The following is a 13,735-nucleotide window of genomic DNA, read 5'->3' on the forward strand; positions in this document are numbered from 1 at the left end:
CAAAGTCGAGGGAGGAAGAGACGGAAGTCAATCCAAGAACAGAATGGAATACCAAAAGAAAATGTGGCAGCCAGTGAGTGAGACTTGATTTTAAATATCTCTAGTTATGCTTTGAAAGAAACAGAGAAGTCATTGAACTACAAGTTATGTACTCACCATAACGCTTGATGTATGTGGTCCATCTCGCCTCACATTCTTACTCACGGTTCGGAGCCGAACATCGGCTCCGACTCGGCCAACTTATATTTTTCTAGCACGAAGTCTCTAATTGGCTGGGCTAACCTGGTATCCCATGTTGCACCGCTCCACAACCCCAGACCTAGTTTGCAGCAGCTCATAGTCACACCTCATGCACAACCATAGTTCAGAAGAGTAAACACTAACCAGGGCAGCAAAGAAAAAATAACCAATACCGAAGGGTACTGAAACAAATGTCGCCTCCAAATCCTCCAGGAGGGGGGAAGGTGAGAGGGAACGTAAGAATGTGAGGCGAGCTGGACCACATACATCAAGCGTTATGGTGAGTACATAACTTGTAGATGCTATGTGGTCCAATCTCGCCTACATTCTTACTCACGGGACAGCGTCCCTAGCACCTCTATCGTGGGAGGCTCAATGGAAGATGCTCCTGAGAACAGTGGAATCAAAGGAAGCCCAGCCCCTAGAAGTCACGTCTAATTTGTAATGAGTAATGAAGGTGTGGGGAGAAGCCCACATGGCCGCAGCACAAATTTCATCCAAGGATAGTCTGGAGTGATAAGCTACTGAAGCTGAAACAGCCCTGGTGGAGTGAGCCTCGACAGGGAACGGTAACTCTCTGCCTGCTGACGAGTAAACGTACGAGATGCAGTCAGAAATCCATCTGGAAATTGTAATCTTAGAAACAGGGAAACCTGTTCTATTTTCTGAGAAGGACACAAAGAGTTGGTCAGACTTACGAAGTTGTTTTGTCCTGTGTAAGTAAAAACGAAGCTGCCTGTGTACGTCCAATTGATGAAACTTAAACTCTGCCTTGTGGGAAAATTGAGGAAAGAAAACTGGCAGCTCAATGGACTGATTGAGGTTAATGGCACAGGTTACCTTCGAAAGGAAGGACGGATTAGGCCTCAAGGAAACCCTGTCCTTATGAAATATTAAATACGGGGATTTTATGGACAACGCTTGAATCTCCGACACCCGTCTGGCTGCTGATGTGATAGCTAATAAAAATGCAGTCTTCCAAGACAGAAATTTTAATTCACAGGTGACAGCTGGTTCGAAAGGTGAGGACGTCAGGGCCTGTAACACAAAATTTAAATCCCATGGCATGATGGCGTCTGACACAAGAGGCCAAAGCAACAAGGTGCCCCTCAAAAAGGCCTTACATAGCTTATGAGCCATGAGAGAAGGTTCGTAAGAGGTATGAAAATTAGAAATAGCGGCTAGCTGAACCTTAATGGTAGCAGGAGCACAACCCTGCTGAAAAAGAGTGGATAAAAAATCTAAGACAGCAGGGATGGGGGCTGTGAAAGGATCCAGTCCCTTGGCCTGAGCCCAAATTGAAAATCTTTTCCACTTGCTGGAGTAAATCTTCCTGGTAGAAGATTTATGAGAAGAAGATAAAATGTGTACTACCTCAGGTGAAAAATGATGAAGTCTGACTAAAGATGGAAGTGGAGTAGCCAGTCTGTCAACCTGAGGGTCCGCAGGGAGGGATGAGACTGTCCCGACATGTGTGTCAGTAGGTCTGGTGATGGGCCCAGAGTCCAAGTACTGTCCACTGCATACTGATGAAGAAAGGAGAACCAGACTTGGGGAGGCCAGGGTGGGGCAATAAGAATCATCTTGCTTCTGAGGAAATGGCTTTCTGGATCACTCTTGGTAGCAGAGGAAACAGAGGGAAAGCATAGAGCAGACCGGGAGGCCAATCGTGGACTAGTGTCCCTGGGTGACTCCCCCTGTGGGGGGATCAGAGTGAAGTAGTTGCTGCACTTGGTATTGTGGGGATTGGTGAAAAGGTCGCAGCAAGGCTGACCCCACCTGTTGAAAATCTGCTCCGCAACTCGGCAGTTCAGGGACCACTCGTAAGGCATCAGAATAGATCTGTTCAGCCTGTCTGCTATCACATTGGCCTTCCCCGGAATGTGCGTTGCCACTAGGAACAGTCGGGAAGACACTGCCCACTGTCACACTCGCATGGCCTCTCTGCATAGGGGGTAAGACCTGGTTCCCCCTTGCTTGTTCAGGTACCACACCACAGACATGTTGTCCGAGTGAACTGCAATCGTTCCTAGGGGAAGAGAGCTCTGCAGTGCTTGCAATGCCAGTAACACCGCTCTCATCTCTAGAACATTGATGTGCAGATGTACCTCATGATCCTGCCAGGTGCCTTGGACCGTCCTGCCCAGATAATGCCCCCCACCCTATCTGGGAGGCATCTGTGGTCACCGTGGCAACCGTAGTCATAGGAATAAATGGATTCCCTTTGTTCAAGTTGGTGGAACGCAGCCACCAACAGAGGTCCTGTTTGCACCGATCGGTGAGTAGGATCAGATGGGACAGGGGAAGTTGCTGAAAGGACCATTGGGCAGAGAGAAGCCACTGCAGAAGCCTCATGTGTAATCTGGCCAGGGGCACTAACATAATGGTGGCTGCCATGGATCCCAGGAGCTGTAGGACCCATCTGGCCTGAACCTTCTTGAGGGGTAGCAACGCGCGAACCTGACCCTGCAACACCTCTATCCTTTCTTGAGGCAGGAACACCTGCATGTGAACGGTGTCTAGCTCTGCACCTATAAATGTGACACGCTGTGAGGGCAGCAAGGCAGACATTCCCCAGTTCAAGGTAATTCCTAGTTGATGACAAAGGGCAATGGTCTTTTCCCTGGCCTGAATGAGAAGATACCTGGTGGGGGCGGTGAGGAGGCAGTCGTCCAGGTATGGAAACATTTGGAATCCTTGACGTCTCAGGTGAGTTGTCACCACTGCCAAACACTTGGTGAACACCCTGTGGGCTGTGGTGAGGCCAAAGGGCAAGGCACGAAACTGGAAATGACTGGCTCCCAGCCAGAAGCATAAGTGACTCCTGGATGCCCTGTCCATTTTGATATGGTAGTAAGCATCCTTGAAATCGATGGAGCACATCCATACTTCTTTTCCCAGTAACGGAAAAATAGACTGAAGGGTGACCATTCAGAACTTGGACTTTAGAACATAGCTGTTCAGTCGGCTGAGATCCAAGATGGGTCTCAGGTCCCCTGTTTTTTTCGGCACCACAGTCTTGAGTAAGTCCCTAATCCGATCTGGTCTGAGGGGACAGGTTGGATGACTCCTTTTTCCAGCAACTTTGAAATTTCTAGTGTTGCGTGATCCCTTTGACTGGGTGGAACGTCTGGGATTCTCTTGGGTGGAGGAGGGTCTGACAATAAAGGGATGGAATAACCTCCAGTAACTATAGGAAGCACCCATCAGTTCTGAGTGATACTTGCCCAGGCTTCCGGGTACAATGAAATGCGGCCCCCGACTGGCTCCAGAATAGCACAGTCGGGAAATACATCAGGGACGATGATAGGAAGGCCCGCAAAAGGAATCACGGTCTCCCGAATTGCGAGGGCCTCCTCTGCCCCTAGGGTGGCGTCTCCCAGAATAGCCACCCCCTCCTCTGCCTCTGGAGGGAGACTCCCCTTGACCGGCAGAGAAAGTCTTCTGTGACTTTTTGAACCACATTTTTCCTCCCCTCTGAGCCTTGGGGTAAGGCCTAGATGGGAGGGAAAAACGGACCCCTACGGCAGACAGGGTCTTTCCCTCTTGCTCGCATCTGGTGAGGGTGTCTTTCACTTTGGTCCCAAAGAGTGAGGACCCATCAAAGGGGGAGTTAGTGAAGGAAGACTTGAAGGCCTCCGCGAAATGACACAGGCACATCCAGGCTTACCTCCTAAGGGCTACACCTGAGCTAGCTGCCCTGCTTGCCCCTTCGGCTGCATAAGATATGAGCCTCATGGACGAGTTGACAATCGAGCCAAGAGTAGTCAACTGGGCGTTAAACATCTCTATTAATGCCTCAGGTATGTTACTCGTTAAGAGTATCTCCGAACTCTTTAAGGAGATCTCTCTGGAGCCGAGTAAAGTGACATAGATAGTTCAGAGACCGAAGTGTGAAGGTCGCTGAAGAGAGGGTATGCTTCCCGTACCGATCCATACTCCTGGCTCCTTGTTAGGAGGACGGACAGAGGAAGAAGACTTGGCTACTTCCTGCTGAGTGGCCACCTGCACCACCATGGCATCCACAGAAACCCCTTTGGACAGGAACTCTTTTCCAAGGGGAGCTGACAGAAATTTATTAGGGCATCTTGGTACAGGTTCCACCGAGTCAGGAGTCTCCCATGCCCATCGACAGATCAAATTCAGGAGCTCATCGAAGGGTGGAGACACCCAGGAGGCGTAGGGTTGAGCCCCAAAGGCCTTGAGGAATACCGACTCCTCCTCAGAGGGGGTTTGGATGACCAGCCGCCTCTCTGCCTCAAAATCTCCAGGATGTTGGAGAAAGAGATGTCATTGGAGGATGACTTGGGGGACCCCTCTGACTCCTCGAGGTCGGTATCAGAGGTGAGGGACTCATCCTGGGAGTCTACGTGCTTCCTCTTGCACAATTTCTTTCTTGGGGGCTCCTCAGGCACAGACTCTGAGGGGCCCTCAGAAAGTTGGGGACTGCTCATGGGGGTATACCCAGACCTTGGGGCTCTGCCGTCAACCAATAGGGGGACATCAGAGGCTCTCACCGGCGTGGAAGGGGATGGAATGACCGATCCGGGTGATGTGACTGAGGATCTGGCCAGTGCGCTCCTCATGGCCTCGAAGGCGGGTCCCTCCCGAATCCGAGGATCGACCAACCTCCGAGGCCAAGATCAGAACCGAAGTTCCACGAGCCGAAGCACCAAGAGCGAGGCTCAGAACCGACAAAAGTCCCAAAGTATCCCCCTCGGGCCCGACAGAGGAAACCCGGGTTCTGAAACCAGAGGAAGGAGCCGACATGGTAGGAGCCGACGTCGGCACCGATAAGGCCTTAAGAGGTATCAGAGCCGGCAGAACATCACCCGGAGCAGAACACTTCGGCTCCAAAGACAAGGAGGTGCTCGGAGGAGGAAACATGGGTGCACTCATCGGAACTGGCTCCGGAGCCGACTGGGTTGGAGCCAAAAATAATTTTGCCAAAACCGGCGACTGCAGGAGCCTCTGGACCACCCTATCCACATCCAAATCAGAGAGTCTGGAGGATTTGAAGGAGAGAGAAGGTGACTGTGATCTCCTATCTGAAGATCCTTGTCTGACACTAGGAGACGAGCTCCGAATGGGCTCTAACAGGATAGGAGCCGAGGCAGATTCAAGAATCACAGTTACCTCCTGCGGCCCCATGGACAAGGGAGCCGAGGAGGTCGAGTCCAATTTGGTAGTCTTCTCCGGTGGCTCCAATGCAACAGATGGAGCCGGAGAGCTTTTCTTAGACTTAGAAGTCTTGGTTTTAGACTGTGAACCAGAGGAAGAGTCCAAGGACTCCTCCAAGGAAGGCTTAAGAAGACCCTTCAGTATAAGTTTATTTTTTCTCTCCTGTAGCACCCTGGGGCTAAAAGCATGACAAAAACTACAGGACTCTTGTAAATGTATCGCCCCCCAGGCAGTATACACAAACAGCATGTCCATCTGTTATGGACATCTTGTAGCTACATTTAGAACACTTCTTAAACCCGGAGGGTTTGTGTTCTTTTAGATCCTTAGACATAACAGCCAAACCACAGTACACAACAGCACAGAAACAGGACTGTAGGCCACAACGGATAAGGGGGGAGACTACTGCTAACAACAGATGACAGAATCTCTAAGTTAAATGATTCTGACACAACAACAAGACACACACTGAAGCAAGAGACAAACGCTTTCCTCAGACAAACCACACAATGGAGGGAGGACTAGGTCCTCTAACTTAAATGGGCCTAGCCCATAGGAACGGAGGGACACCACAAACAAAACACTCACACCACAAAAACAACGATAATAACAAGCAAACAGCTATTAAAATAGCTTTTGTGAAGAAAAAGAACAATTTTCAGTGAGAAAAAGAAGTTTTAAAGCTACTTAGCCACAGCCAAGCGAGACCACGTCCTAGCTCCACGAGTGGCAAACGAGATCTGGGGTTGTAGAGCAGTGCAACATGGGATACCAGGTTAGCCCAGCCAATTAGAGACTTTGTGCTACAAAAATATAAGTTGGCCGAGTCGGAGCCGATGTTCGGCTCCGAACCGTGAGTAAGAATGAGGCAAGATTGAACCACATAACATCAGAGGTTACAAGAGAGACAAATGCAGGTATTTAAGTGAAGAAAGGTTTATAGATGGGAATAGAGGAAGACCATTTTTAGGAACAGAACTTATACAAAAACAGTCAATACTACAAAACAAGAAGTTATGTACTCACCATAACGTTCGATGTATGTAGTCCATCTCGCCTCACATTCTTACCCATGGGTTCAGAGCCGAATGTCGGCTCTGACTCGGCCAAAACTTTTCTAGCTCGAAGTCTTTCTTTTGGCTGGGCTAAGATGGTATCCCATGCTGCACTGCTCTATATCCCCAGATCTAGTTTGCTGCGAACACCAGCACTCATTCTCCATGCATAACAACACCCAAGGAAAGGAAGAACAAGCGAAGAATGAAGGGAGCTCTGAAACCAGACCTAACCTCCAGATTCTCCAGGAAGGGGGAAGGAGAGGGGTGGTAAGTAATAATGTGAGGCGAGATGGACTACATACATCGAACATTGTGGTGAGTACTTCTTGATGTTATGTAGTCCAATCTCGCCTACATTCTTACCCGTGGGACAGCGTCTCTAGCACCTAAATCCTGGGAGGCTCAGTGGAAAATACTCCTGAGCACTGTGGAACCAAAGGAAGACCTGCCCCTAGATACCACATCCAATTTGTAATGAGTAACAAAGGTGTGAGGAGATGCCCAAGTAGCCGCAGCACAAATATCATCCATAGACAATCTGGCCTGATAGGCTGTAGATGTAGATACAGACCGAGTAGAGTGAGCCTTCACCGGAAACGGTAAATCTTTACCCCCTGAGGAATAAACAAAGGAAATACAGCTGGAGATCCACCTGGACAGAGTGACTTTGGAAACAGGAGACCCCATTCTGTTTTCCGAAAAGGAAACAAACAATTGATCAGATTTTCTGAGGTTTTTCGTTCTGTGCAGATAAAAAGTAATTGTCTGTGTACATCCAACTGATGGAATTTGAATTCTGCCTTTTTGAGAACTGGGGAAAAAACACTGGCAATTCAATGGATTGAGTAAGGTTACTGATTGATGCCACTTTGGGAAGAAAGGAAGGGTTCGGTCTAAGAGAAACCCTGTCCTTATGAAAAATCAAGTATGGGGGTTTGATTGTCTGGCTGACGTGATGGCTACTAAAAAGACAGTCTTCCAGGTCAAGAATTTTAAATCACAAGTAGCTGCAGGTTCAAAGGGGGATGAAGTAAGAGCCTGCAGAACAAAGTTTAAATCCCAAGGCATGACAGGTTCCGATACCGGAGGACGAAGTAACAGAGTGCCCTTCAGGAAAGCCTTACAGAGTCTATGAGCCATCAGACTAGGCTCATTTGCGACATGAAAGGTAGAAATCGCCGCCAATTGGACTTTAATGGTGGCGGCCGCTGAGCCCTGGTGAAAAAGCATAGACAAGAACTCCAAAACAGATTAAATTGGAGCCATGTAAGGGTCAATTCTTTGGGTATGAGCCCAAATTGAAAATTTCTTCCATTTGCTGGAATAAATCTTCCTGGTCGAGGACTTATGAGAGGAAGATAAAATATGAAATACCTCTGGCGAGAAATGATGAAGCCTAACTAATGACGGAAGTGGAGTAGCCAGGCTGTCAACCGGAGGGTCCACAGAGAGGGATGTAGCTGCCTTGACGTGTGTCAGTAAGTCTGGTTGTGGGTCCAGAATCCAAGGTGTGTCCACGAGGTAGGGATGGAGAAAGAGGAACCAAATCTGACGAGGCCAGTGTGGGGCAATCAGAATCATTCTGCTTCCCAAGGATTGCGCTATCTGAATAACCTTTGACAGCAAGGGGACTGGAGGGAAGGTATATAGTAGACTGGAGGGCCAATCGTGGACTACAGCGTCCCTGGGTGAGTCCCCCTGAGGGGGGATCAACTTGAAGTAGCTGCTGCATTTGGCATTGAGGGAACTGGCAAAAAGGTCGCAACAAGGCTGACCCCACCTGCGGAAGATCCGTTCTGCAACTTGACAGTTCAGGGACCACTCGTAAGGCATCAGAATAGCTCTGCTTAGCCTGTCTGCGATCACGTTGGACTTCCTTGGAATGTGCGTTGCCACCAGAAAATGCTGGGAAGACACTGCCCACTGCCACACTCGCATGGCCTCTCTGCACAGGGGATATGACTTGGTTCCCCCCTGCTTGTTCAGATACCACACCAATGACATATTGTCCGAGTGGATTGCAACAGTCCCAAGTGGAAGAATGCTCTGAAGTGCCTGCAACGCAAGTAGCACAGCTCTCATTTCCAGGACACTGATATGCAGATGCATCTCATGCTCTTGCCACGTGCCTTGGACTGTCCTGCCTAGATAACGCCCCCATCTGGGAGGCATCTGTGGTCACCGTGTCAATTAGGGGCGCTGGAACGAAGGGCTTTCCTGTGCCCAGATTGTCGGGGCGAAGCCACCAACTGAGATCCTGTTTGCACCTGTCCATACGTAGAATAGGGTGAGAAAGTGGAAGACGTTGAAAAGACCACTGGGCAGAAAGAAGCCACTGAAGGAGTCTCATATGTAACCTTGCTAGAGGGACTAACATAATTGTTGCAGCCATAGTCCCCAACAGTTGGAGAACCCATCTTGCCTTCTCTCTTGTCGGAGGGAGCAGGGCGTGAACTTGTTGTTGTAGGGCTCTGATTCTTTCCTGTGGTAGAAACGCTCGCATGAGGACGGTGTCTAGTTCTGCACCTATAAAGGTGACACGCTGTGAGGGCAACAAGGCAGATTTTTCCCAGTTCAATGTTATGCCCAACTGTTGACACAGATTTATAGTGGCGTCCCTGGTCTGAATTAGTAGATGCCTGGTGGTAGCAGTGAGGAGCCAGTCGTCCAGATATGGAAATACTTGGAATCCTTGACATCTCAAGTGAGCAGTCACCACTGTCATGCATTTGGTTAACACCCTGGGGCTGTGGTGAAATGAAAGGGCAGGGCTCGAAAATGAAAATGATTGGCTCCCAGCCGGAAGCGTAGGTGACTCCTGGATGCCCTGTCCATTTTGATGTGATAGTAAGCATCCTTGAGGTCGATGGAGCACATACATACTTCTTTTCCCAACAATGGGAGAATAGACTGCAATGTGACCATTCGGAACTTGGACTTTTGTACATGGTTGTTCAATCGGTTGAGATCTAATATGGGTCTCAGGTCCCCTGTTCTTTTCGGCACCAAAAAGAATCTTGAGTAAGTCCCTAATCCGATCTGGTCTGAGGGGACATGTTGGATGGCTCCTTTTTCTAGCAGCTTTGAAACTTCTGAAGCTGCGTAATCCCTTTGACTGGGTGGAACATCCTGGATTTTTCTGACTGGAGGGGGGTCTGACAAAAAGGGAATAACATAACCTCCGGAAATTATTCGTAAAACCCATTGGTCCTGGATGATGTCTTGCCAGGCCTCCGGGTATAACGAGATTCGACCCCAGACTGGCTCCGGAAACGCACAGTCGGGCCTCCCATCAGGAGCGACAGTAGGAAGAACCGCAAAAGGAATTGCGGTCTCCTGAGTTGCTGGGGCCTCCTCTGCCTCTAGGGTGGCGTCTCCCTGAATAACCCACCCCCTGCCTCTGGAGGGGGGTTCACCTTGTGCACCGGGAAAAACCTCTGTGATTTCTTGAACCACATTTTTCCACCCCTCTGGGCCTTGGGATAATGCCTAGAGGGAAGGGAAAAACGGACCCCTACAGCAAACAGAGTTTTTCCCTTCTGCTCGCACCTGGTGAGGGTGTCTTTCACCTTGGTTCCAAACAAAGAGGAACCATCAAAGGGGGCGTCGGTGAATGAAGACTTGAAGGCATCCACAAAATGACAAAGGCGCATCCAGACCTGTCTCCTAAGGGCAACTCCTGAACTTGCTGCCCTACTCGCTCCCTCGGCTGCATATGAAATCAGCCTCATGGAGGAGTTAACAATGGAAGTGAGGGTAGACATCTGGGTGGTAACCGTCTGGGTCACCGCCTCAGAAACGTTACCCATGAGAGAATCTCCAAGCTCCTTGAGGAGATCTCTCTGGAGCCGTGTAACGTGAGATAAATAATTCAGTGACCGTAAGTAAAGGTCGCTGAAGAGAGGGTACGCTTCCTGTACCGGTTCAGGGTCCTAGACTCCTTCTTAGGGGATGGACGGTGGAAGAAGTCTTGGCTAATTCCTTCTGAGTGGCCGCTGCCACCACCATGGCATCCACAGGGACTCCTTTGGACAGAAACTCCTTACCCGGGGGAGCAGACAGAAATTTATTGGGTCTCCTGGGGACTGGTTCCACAGAGTCAGGGTTCTGTCACACCCTTCGATAAATCAAATCCAGGAGCTCGTCGAAGGGTGGAGACACCCAGGAGGCAGAGGGCTGAGCATCGAAGGCCTTCAGGAAGACCGACTCCTCCTCGGAGGGGGCTTTGGATGGCCAGTCACCTCTTTGTTTCAAGATCTCTAGGATGTCAGAGAAAGAAACATCCTCAGGGGATGATTTGGGGGACCCCTCCCATTCCTCGAGGTCAGTATCTGATGTGAGAGACTCATCCTTGGAGTCTATGTGCTTCCTCTTGCACGTTTTCTTTCTAGGGGTATCCTCAGGCAAGCACTCTGAGGGGCCCTCAGAAACTTGAGGACCACTCATGGGGTACCCTGATGCCTTGGGGCTCCGCTGTCTAAAGACAGGTGGTGATCAGAGACCTGCACCGGAGTGGTAGGGGACAGAATGACTGACCCGCATGATGTCGCTGCTGATCTGGCCAGCGCACTCTGCATGGCCTCAAAGGCTGGTCCCCCTGAGTCCAAGGAGCGACCAGCCTCCGAAGCCATGACAGGAGTCGGACTTCCTCGTGCCAAAGCACCGAGAGGGAGACTAGGAACAGAGAGATGTCCCGAAGCCTCTCCCTCGGGTCCTACTTAAGAATCCCGAGTCCTGAATCCCGTGGACGATTCCAACGTGGTCGGAGCTGACGTCGGCACCGATAAGCCAGGAGGGGCCATCGGAACCGACCTGGAGACATTACACGGAGCCGAGCACTCCGGCTCCGAAGGCTGGGATGTGCTCGGAGGAGGAAGTATCGAAGTAGGTTGCAGGATGGGTTCCAAAGCCGACTGGGACGGAGCTGAGAACAATTTTGCCAAGACCGGCAACTGAAGGAGTCTCTGCACCTCTCTAGTGATGTCCACATTCAATAATGTCCTGGAGGATTTGGAGGACAGGGAGGGAGATCAAGACCTCCTCTCAGGTGATACTTGCCTAATACTAGGCGATCGGCTCCGAATAGGTTCCAAAATGATTGGAGTCGACACTGGTTCCATCACCACTGAGAATTCCTGCGGCCCCGAATATGGTGGAGCCAAGGATGTCGAAGCTGATTTAGCTATTTTCTCCGGTGGCTCCGAGGAGACTGAAGGAGCCGGAGACCTCTTTTTTGATTTTGTGGTTTTAGCTTTAGAGCTGGAAGCAGTTTCCAGACTCTCTTCGAAGAAGAGTTTCAGAAGTCCCTTCAAAATCAACTTATTCTTTCTTTCCTGAAGGACCCTAGGACTAAAAACATGACAAAAGCTGCATGACTCCTGGAGATGGATTTCTCTCAGACAATATACACAGACAGAATGTCCATTGGTAATGGACATTTTATAGCCACACTTTGAGCATTCCTTGAAGCCCGAGGGCTTGTGCTCCTTAGAATCTTTAGACATCGTAACCAACTACCACCAATCACCAAGACAAAAAATTACAGGTACTGAAACAACTGGAAAAACAGTCACAGAATTACACCACACTTAGCGCGGGAAAAAACTACCACTAACAAAAAACTCTAACGAATGATCCTCTGACACACACAAGAGCGGGGTTAGGACTAAAACCTCTAATTTAAACGGTTTTAGACCGGAAAGTTTGTAACACAGGGAAGCAAGGGGACAGACTAGGTCCTCTAACTGAAACGGGCCTAGCCCGTTGGAACAGCTAGTGCAGAAACAATCACACACACACAACTTTTCCACAAAATAATACCAAACGAACAATAGCTATTAAAATGCTGCAAAGTTAGCATTTTGAATTTGGGGATCACCGGGGAGGTTTTCAGAATGGATAGATCCAGGATGGGGCAACCAAGTGCTCTCCTTTCTGGGAACAAGGACTAGCCTGGAGTAAAAGACTTTGCCTGCTTGATCTGCGGGAACAGGTTCTACTGCCCCTGGGCTATGAGAGTTTGGACTTGTTTTAATGCCTCTGCCCACTGATTTGGAGGTAAGTCTGGGTACCTCTACGAATTGGGAGTTTGCTGAAAGTGAATTTATATCCCTGAAAATTTATCTTTAAGACCCATTGGTCCTTTGTTACAGACAAACAATTTTCTTTGAAGAGGAAGAGCCTTCCTCCTAGCTTTTGGTGGGTGAAAGGAGGGCAGAGGGGGAGTGGAAGACATTGAGAGTTTTTGCCATAGAGGGATGGCTTAGAACTCCTTGCCTTTGGGACGGAAGTGGTCCACTACTTGGTTCTCTGCTGTCCCTGGGATAGGGGCCTGGGAGGTCTGTCCCTGCAGGGCTTACCTTGTCCTTGTCTGCTAGGTGGAGGAAAGGACCAGTGCTTAGAGGGAAAATTCCTATTGAATCTAGGAGGCTGAACCTGAAAGAAATATTTTACTGTTTGCATTGATTTTGCTTTGTCTTCCATCTTTTTAAGCACCTCTTCTGCTTTTTCTCCAAACAAGCTTCCTTATCCAAGGGTGTACCAATTAATTTAGACTTGACATGATCAGGGAGAGGTTGTTCCTTCAACCATGCATGTCTCCTAAAGACAGATCCCGACACTGCTGCCCTGCTTGAGGCTTCTAGTGCGTCATATCCACAGTGTAATGAGTGTTTGGCCACTGGACAAGTAAAGTGCAGTGAATCTGCTCACTCTTTAGAACTAGCACAGTCAGGAAAGGTAGAAATATTTTGCTGTAACAGTTCTAAAGTGCGTTGTTGACACTTTAATATATGGAACTGACAGCTTAGTGCTCTGATAGCTAAGGTTGCAGAGGTGTATACTTTTTTACCCCATCTGTTCAGAGCTCTGGCATCCTTGTCAGAAGGAGTAGGATTCTTTGCAGAACTAGCCCTAGCTCCTTTAGGTCCCTGTGTAATGATCTCTGGGTCTGCAGCAGGATTTCTGTACAGGTATTTGTGAGAATCCGGTACTGTGCAATACCTGTCAGGTTTACTGGGAGCAGGTGGGAGGGGATCAGGGGCTAAGCTGGATTCATGGAAAACATCATCCACCACTTCTAAGATAGGGGGGATGGCCAGGGTCTGTGCTGGGGCAGGTCTAGAAACTCTCAGCCTTTTCTTAGACTGAGGGAAGTCCTGAGATTCCCAGTGGAAATGTTCCATGAGGGTGTGAAGGGTTTCCCCAAAGGAAAGGTCTTCTGGTGGGGAGGCAGAAGGAATGGATTCCTCTGCATC

At 49.4% G+C, this 13,735-nt stretch overlaps 1 protein-coding gene across 4 annotated transcripts in view; it reads right to left on the minus strand.

The window, feature by feature from the left end:
• Positions 1–13,735, minus strand: part of CUL2 (cullin 2) — a 2,069,186-nt gene that overhangs the window by 597,813 nt on the left and 1,457,638 nt on the right. The gene's annotated exons all lie outside the window — the stretch shown is intronic.

The sequence above is a fragment of the Protopterus annectens genome, chromosome 3.part1 (genome assembly GCF_019279795.1).
Source record: "Protopterus annectens isolate FY-2018-M chromosome 3.part1, PAN1.0, whole genome shotgun sequence".
Lineage (NCBI taxonomy): Eukaryota > Metazoa > Chordata > Ceratodontiformes > Protopteridae > Protopterus > Protopterus annectens.